Genomic DNA, 7,535 nt, shown 5'->3' with positions numbered 1-7,535 from the left:
GGGGGGACCCCAAACAAAAAAAAAAAAAAAAAAAAAAAAAAAAAAAAAAAAAAAAAAAAAAAAAAAAAAAAAAGAAATACAGTGTAGCCCTTTAATTATAAATATGTATTCAGAAAAGGTCTGGATTTATTTTTCATCATTTTTCTCACTTTAACAGCTCAAGCTTGATTATTCTGGGGAATTGTTATCTTTAAAGTCAAAGGCTTTTATTAACAGTGAAAAATAATGACATTTCAGAATTACAGAAGCAGATGCTAACCTTTGGGACCCGAAGATATTTCAGTATTTACAGACCAACATAAATGAGATTATAAAATCAAGTATATTGTCATTAAAAGTTGGTCCATCCTTTATGCCAGATGGTTAATTCATTAAAAAAAAAAAAAAAAAGCAGACAAAAACCTACTGAGGACTTCCTATACAATAGGCACCATGTTTATAATATTTAAAGAGGAGATTTAGGTATATTTCTAACAAAAAAATTAGCAGTAAACAGTAAATCTGTATTAAATTGAATCTCCCATGGTGCAGAGGCTGACCTCAGGCCATCCCTGTGAATCACCTACCCATCAACACTGGTTCTTCTGTAATGATTAATCAAGATGCATAGTTGCAATAAATATAAGCAGGATAACATTTCAGCAGTTTGCACTATTAAGCTTTCTGGTTTCTTCCAGAATGGTGAATGTCTGTGACCCTCGAAGAAGGTTACATATGTAAATTCTGTGTGACCCTTGAAATAAGTATATGGACATAACCTCTGGCATTTGCATAGATTTAGCCACTTTCCAGTACCCATCAGGTTTAAAGGTGTTCAGCTCTTTGGAGATAGGTTAAAGTACGTTCAGTTGCCATTGTGTAATTCACATATCCTTGACTGCCACCAAAAATCTCTGGACTACATAAAAAAGAATAAAATAACGCCATTTGCAGCCACATGGAAGGACCCAGAGATTATCACACTAAGTGAAGTAAGTCAGACAGAGAAAGAAAAATACCATATGATATGACTTATAAATGGAATCTTAAAAAATGATACAAATGAACTTATTTACAAAACATAAACAGACCCACAGACATAGAAAGCAAACTTACCAAGGGGGAAAGGGGGGGATAAAGTAGGAGGTTGGGATTAACATATACACACTACTATATATAAAATAGATAACCAACAAGGACCTACTGGAAAGCACAGGGAACTCTACTCAATACCTTGTAGTAACCTATAACGGAAAAGAATCTGAAAAAGAATAAATATGTATAAGTATCACTGAATCACTTTACTGTACACCTGAATCTAACACAACATCGTAAATCAACTATATTTCAATAAAAATTTTAAAAACCCCAAAAACCCCTGGCCTTAACAATGCTCTCAACCCTGGCTGCCAGTACACCACCCCCAGCAATAATTCAATCAACTTGGAGCAGGGCTGAGCATACTTTACAGAAATCTCCAGGTGATTTCTAATATAACCAGGAGTGGGACCCAGTGACTAAGTTGTAAAAAGATAAAACCTAGAATGTGGAGGTAAGTTCTTTTCTTGACTTTGAGAAGAATCTAACATAAAGTCTGATCTTCTCTTTTCCTCTAACTCAGGGTCATCAGCCCTCAAGCTTCAGTCTCTGTGTTCACAGGTGCTGCAAACACGCACATCACTATTCACATCCCACTTCACGCTCTGTGGCTCAGAAAACTCCAGATATTCGTAACCCGTAAACCTCCAGAATGAGGAGCCTACGGGGTTGACTAAATTGCTTTGGTTTGAAGCAGCGTTGGCCCAAAGTAAGAGAAAGATAAGTCTGTCCATGGCATGCTCTTTAAGATGACTTAAATTTTGTGGAAAGTGCAGGTGAGTCTTCACTCCAGCAAATAGTAAATTAACCCTCTGTCCCTTTTCTGTCTCTCTCCAGTTGGGTTCCACCAGTTTTGCCAGTAAGGGTTCCACCTGGTGTGCTTACCTACCCACCATGCTCCAGGGCCTCACTAGATATTTCTCTTGACCAACCTAACAGGACACACAGCTGAGCTCAGCAAACCCTAGCTGACAAGTCCACTCGTGCTACTTTCCCTCATTCAAGGTATTTACTGGAGTAAACATGTATGACCACAGATACTCACAGAAACATCAACTTTATTAACATACAGATTAACTGTGTAACAGTCTAGACAGGACCAAAAAGAGCCTTCATCAGATATTCAATACCTGGAGTACGCAAAGGTCCCACGCCACGAGTTATGAGGGAGCGGGGACAGGAGATGAGTAACTCTACCTTTCACAAGCTACATACCTACCAGTAACGCAAAGGTATGGCTATATATGATAAAATAAAAAAGACTGAGTGTTTTCTATTTGGAAGCTATTTTGTTAAATTCTTCACCTATACAATTTCATTTGATCTTCACGTTATAGGTGAACTGTGCTCCCACAAAATTCATATAACGAGGTCCTGAGGCCTAGTTCCTCAAAATGGGACCTTATTTGGAAAATGCAGATGTAATTATTTAAGATGAGGCATTGGCTGAGGGACCTGATCCATTGTGAGTGTGTAATTATTTTTTAAAAGGGGAGGGGGGATTTGGACACAGAGACAGATTGCCACGTGAAGACTGGAGTTCTGCGCACAGGTGAAGGAACTACCTACCAGAAGCTAGGAGAAAGGCCTGGAACAGAGCCTTCCCAGCACGTTTGCAAGGAGCATGCTCTGTGACACCTTAATCTTGAACTTCTTGCATCCAGAACTGTGAGACAATCCATTTGCGTTAAGCTCATTTTGATATCCTTTGTTAAGCAGCCATAGAAAACAGGTACCCTTTATAATCAGTAAGGTAGATACTAGCATTATGCCCATTTTGCATATGAGGAAATGATGCCTCAGAGTGGGACTTGTCCAACATCATCCACTCTTGACCCACTCCAAGGCATTCTCCTTTCAGCAACTTTCAAAAAGTGTACTGCAAATCATGTTATGTCCTTGCTTAAAATCGTCAATTGGCTTTCTCTTTCCACAGAATAAAATGCAAACTCTGATCACAGCTCTACATTAACTCTTTCCTGACTATCTTTGTGACACCCTCTTGTACCCCTCTCCTCCTCAATCATTACGTTCTCCCCAGAGCAGCTGGGATTACCAGCTTAGGTCCTTTGCTCTTGCTGTTGCTTCTACTTGAAATACCTTCCCACCCACTCTTCAGAGAGCTAGCTACTTCAAGGATTTGGTCTCTGTTCAAATATCACTTCTACAATAACGGCTTTCTGACCACGAAGACTGTTTTATTTTGTAAGTAAAACAGAATGTGTTAATAAATATAGAATCATAGTTCTTATACCAACCTAATATGTTATCAATTGATAAAAACTTTTTTTGACTGTCCCTTTCCATTAAAATGAGAAGCATGCCGCATGCGAGAATGAGTCTTAATGATTTCGTGCACCTCCCTAGAAGTGAACACATCCCCAGAGCTTGGAATAGTCCCTGGTATATAAAAAGTGCTTGTTAATAGGCAATGATGCAACATCGTTAATCAACTGTGCTCCAATATAAAATAAAAATCTTTTAAAATAGGTAATGCATGACAGTGTGACAGATGTGGGAAGGAAATATGCCTCAGCTCACCAAAATTAGATCCCCAACAAGCAAAGATCCTGCTCCGTCACCACCCCCAGTCAGGCCTGAGTCACTTTGTATCTTTAACCAAATTATTTTTTTCCAACTGGAGAAATGAGATTATGATTGTGAATGGGGAATCAATCTCTTTTCATTTTGTAAGCATGGTGGACAACTCAGAGCCAGCACTGGACTTTGTTGAACTTTGGGCAAGTGGGATGCCAGCACTTATTTGGGGTATGAAACAGGGAACCAGAGCGTTCAGTTTTAATGATACTCAAGTGTGTGTCACAATGGCAGTTATAATCTCTCAATTATAGAAGGTGGAGGAATAAGTGGGTATTCATTGCAAGTGGGGTGGATTTTATAGTGAATCAAAGAAATACTGTGCCCTGCTCCTGCATCCATGGGAACCACAAAAATCTTGTAAAGATCAGGATAACAGAAAAGAATAGAAGTATTTACCGCCCCTTTCTTGTGTAACACAGTGAGTTAAAATGGGGACAAGAAGAGGACTGGATGAGAAGGATGGGAGCCCACGAGGGCTGACTTTATTAAGGACATTTTGGGGGAAGCTATAAGAAAAAGAGAAGAGGGTACTTTTCAAGTTGTGTGTTCATGTGTATGTGTGTGTGTTAGTAAGTGAGAGACAGCAGACAGAGGGAAACCTGGGAAGACCAGGAGATGAGAATCGCAGGGAAAAGTTGAGTCAGAAGAGACACACTTAGAAAGCAACGGGCAGGAGGGGGGAGCAGAGAAGTGTGTGCTGTGAGTGTAAACCACAAAACCACATCTGATATTTGCAAATTGTATATATCTATATATGAATATATATTTAAATATATATATTTAAACAGTTAACATGCATTAATATATTCTTTATCATTTTTAAAACGAAAAACCACGCGAAGATTAGATGAGGCAGCTCCACTCAATAATACAAACACTTACTGAAAATTAAGCTCTTCTTATCATCTGCAGGGTAATATGAGAAACACTTTACTCTTATTCATTCCTTTCTGCTGATGAGGAAACTGAGGCATGGAGAGCTAGGAAGTGTCCAAATTGAGATATAAGCTCTGCCACCATCATGTTGCAAATGTTCCCACTCTTGCGGCAGTCAGAGCTCTCCTAAACCAATTTTAATCCTGTAGAACTGCTCCTCAGTTTGATTTATTTCATAGCTTTGCTCTTAACAAATTATTAACCCTCAATTCATTATCATTATTTCATATACAAACACAACAGAACATATTAATCACACTCCTTTTAGAAATCTCGATCATAATGTAGAGGATAAGTTTGTGATTTTTGCCTGAATTTTTTTTGAAATTTATTTTATATTATATACAGCAAGTTGTTATTAGTAAGCATTTTATACGTATTAGTGTATATATGTCAATTCCAATCTCCCAATTCATCACACCACCACCACCACCCCACTTTTCCCCCTTAGTGTCCATACATTTGTTCTCTACATCTGTGTCTATATTTCTGCCTTGCGAACAGGTTCATCTGTACAGTTCTTCTAGGTTCCACATATATGCGATATTTGTTTTTCTCTCTCTGACTTACTTCACTCTATATGACAGTCTCTAGGTCCATCCACATATCTACAAATGACCCAATTTCGTTCCTTTTTATGGCTGAGTAATATTCCATTGTATATATGTACCACATATTCTTTATCCGTTCATCTGTCGATGGGCATTTAGGTTGCTTCCATGACCTGTCTATTGTAAATAGTGCTGCAATGAACATTGGGGTATATGTGTCTTTTTGAATTATGTTTTTCACTGGATATATGCCCAGTGGTGGGATTGCTGGGTCATATAATAATTCTATTTTTAGTTTTCTGAGGAACCTCCATACTGTTCTCCATAGTGGCTACATCAATTTACATTCCCACCAACAGTGCAAGAGGGTTCCCTTTTCTCCACACCCTCTCCAGGATTTGTTGTTTGGAGATTTTCTGAAGATGCCCATTCTAACTGGTGTGAGGTGATACCTCATTGTAGTTTTGATTTGCATTTCTCTAATAATTAGTGATGTTGAGCAGCTTTTCATGTGCTTCTTGGCCATCTGCATGTCTTCTTTGGAGAAATGTCTATTTAGGTCTCTGCCCATTTTTTGATTAGGTTGTTTGTTTCTTTTAATATTGAACTGCATGAGATGCTTGTATATTTTGGAGATTAATCCTCTGTGCATTCATTCATTTGCAAACATTTTCTCCCATTCTGAGGGCTGTCTTTTCGTCGTTTGTAGTTTCCTTTGCTGTGCAAAAGTTTTTAAGTTTCATTAGGTCCCATTTATTGATTTTAGTTTTTATTTCCATTACTCTAGGAGGTGGGACAAAAAAGATCTTGCTATAATTTATGTCAAAAGTGTTCTTCCTATGATTTCCTCTAAGAGTTTTATAGTGTCTGGTCTTATATTTAGGTCTTTAATCCATTATGACTTTTTTGTGTATGGTGTTAGGGGGTGTTCTAATTTCATTCTTTTATATGTGGCTGTCCAGTTTTCCCAGCACCACTTATTGAAGAGACTGTCTTTTCTCCATTGTATATCCTTGCCTCCTTTGACACAGAGTAGTTGACCATATGTTCGTGGGTTTCTCTCTGGGCTCTCTATCCTGTTCCATTGATCTTTTTTCTGTTTTTGTGCCAGCTCCATACTGTCTCCTTTACTGTACCTTTGTATTATAGTCTGAAGTCAGGCAGTTTGATTCCTCCAGTTTTTCCCTCAAGATAGCTTTGGCTATTCGGGGTCTTTTGTGTCTCCATACAAATTTTAAGATTTTTTTGTTCTAGTTCTGTGAAATCTGCGATTGGTAACTTGTTAGGCATTGCTGTGATTCTCTAGATTCCTTCGGGTAGTAGAGTCATTTTCACAATATTATTCTTCCAATCCAAGAACATGGTATATCTCTCCACCTGTTTGTGTCCTCTTTGATTTCTTTCTTAATTGTCTTACAGTTTTCTGAGTACAGGTCTTTTACCACCTTAGGTAGGTTTATCCCTAAGTATTTTATGTGAATGTGGTTTTAGTTCCACAGGCTGCAGGATTGTCTGCCTTAGTGTTAATATGAAGTTGAAATAAGTTATTCAGAATTAGACAAAGAGAAGAAGATAAATTTATATGCTAAGTATTCAGCAATTTTGAAATTACTAAGTAATTAGAAATTTTGAAAATAGAACAGAAGACAATTATCATTACCTATTTCACAGCCAATTATAATTCTGCCAAGAAGTACAGATAAAAATCATCGCAAGGAATTCATAAAATATCCCAATGACGCTGTTATGAACACCATTTCTGGATTCTTCATGGAAGAAATTCTGCCAATTTAGAATACCTGTGTCATTCAAAGTAGCTAAAGACTGTAGCAGGCTAACAGCAAGCACTAAATGTTTGTTAAATATGAACACCATATATGTTTAAATTACATTTCTGAAAGAACTTTTTACATATATATATTTGATAGAATCATGCTTTCACTCGCAGCTTATACTCTCGGTTGGCTGTATTTACATTAATATCCTAGCTTGGTCTGCAGGGCCCAAGGCAACGTGAACCTGCTGACACACCTCCTGCTTCATTTAACAGCACTTTCCCCACATGACTCTGATCCAGCCCCTCCGACAATTTGCAGTTCCTAGACCAGGACAACCTCTCCCCATATTCAGGTCTTTGTACCTGCTCTTTCTTGCCTAGGCAATTTTAACCCTAACAAATTACTAATTATCAATGATAATTCCACTTAAGTGGCACTGATTCAGGGGAGACTTCCTTAACTGCCAGCCCTCTGTGTGGTCATCATATAGGATCTCACCATATTTATAATTTTAAAACAGCTGGAAGGTTTCATTATTTAACATCAGCTTCTGCCATGAAGGCAGGGATCATGCCTGTTCTGTTCACTTCTA

Source organism: Neophocaena asiaeorientalis, unplaced genomic scaffold, assembly GCF_003031525.2.
Source record: "Neophocaena asiaeorientalis asiaeorientalis breed wild unplaced genomic scaffold, Neophocaena_asiaeorientalis_V1.1 scaffold7, whole genome shotgun sequence".
NCBI lineage: Eukaryota > Metazoa > Chordata > Mammalia > Artiodactyla > Phocoenidae > Neophocaena > Neophocaena asiaeorientalis.
The sequence above is the reverse complement of the archived record's forward strand: the minus strand, read 5'-3'. Positions refer to the sequence as shown.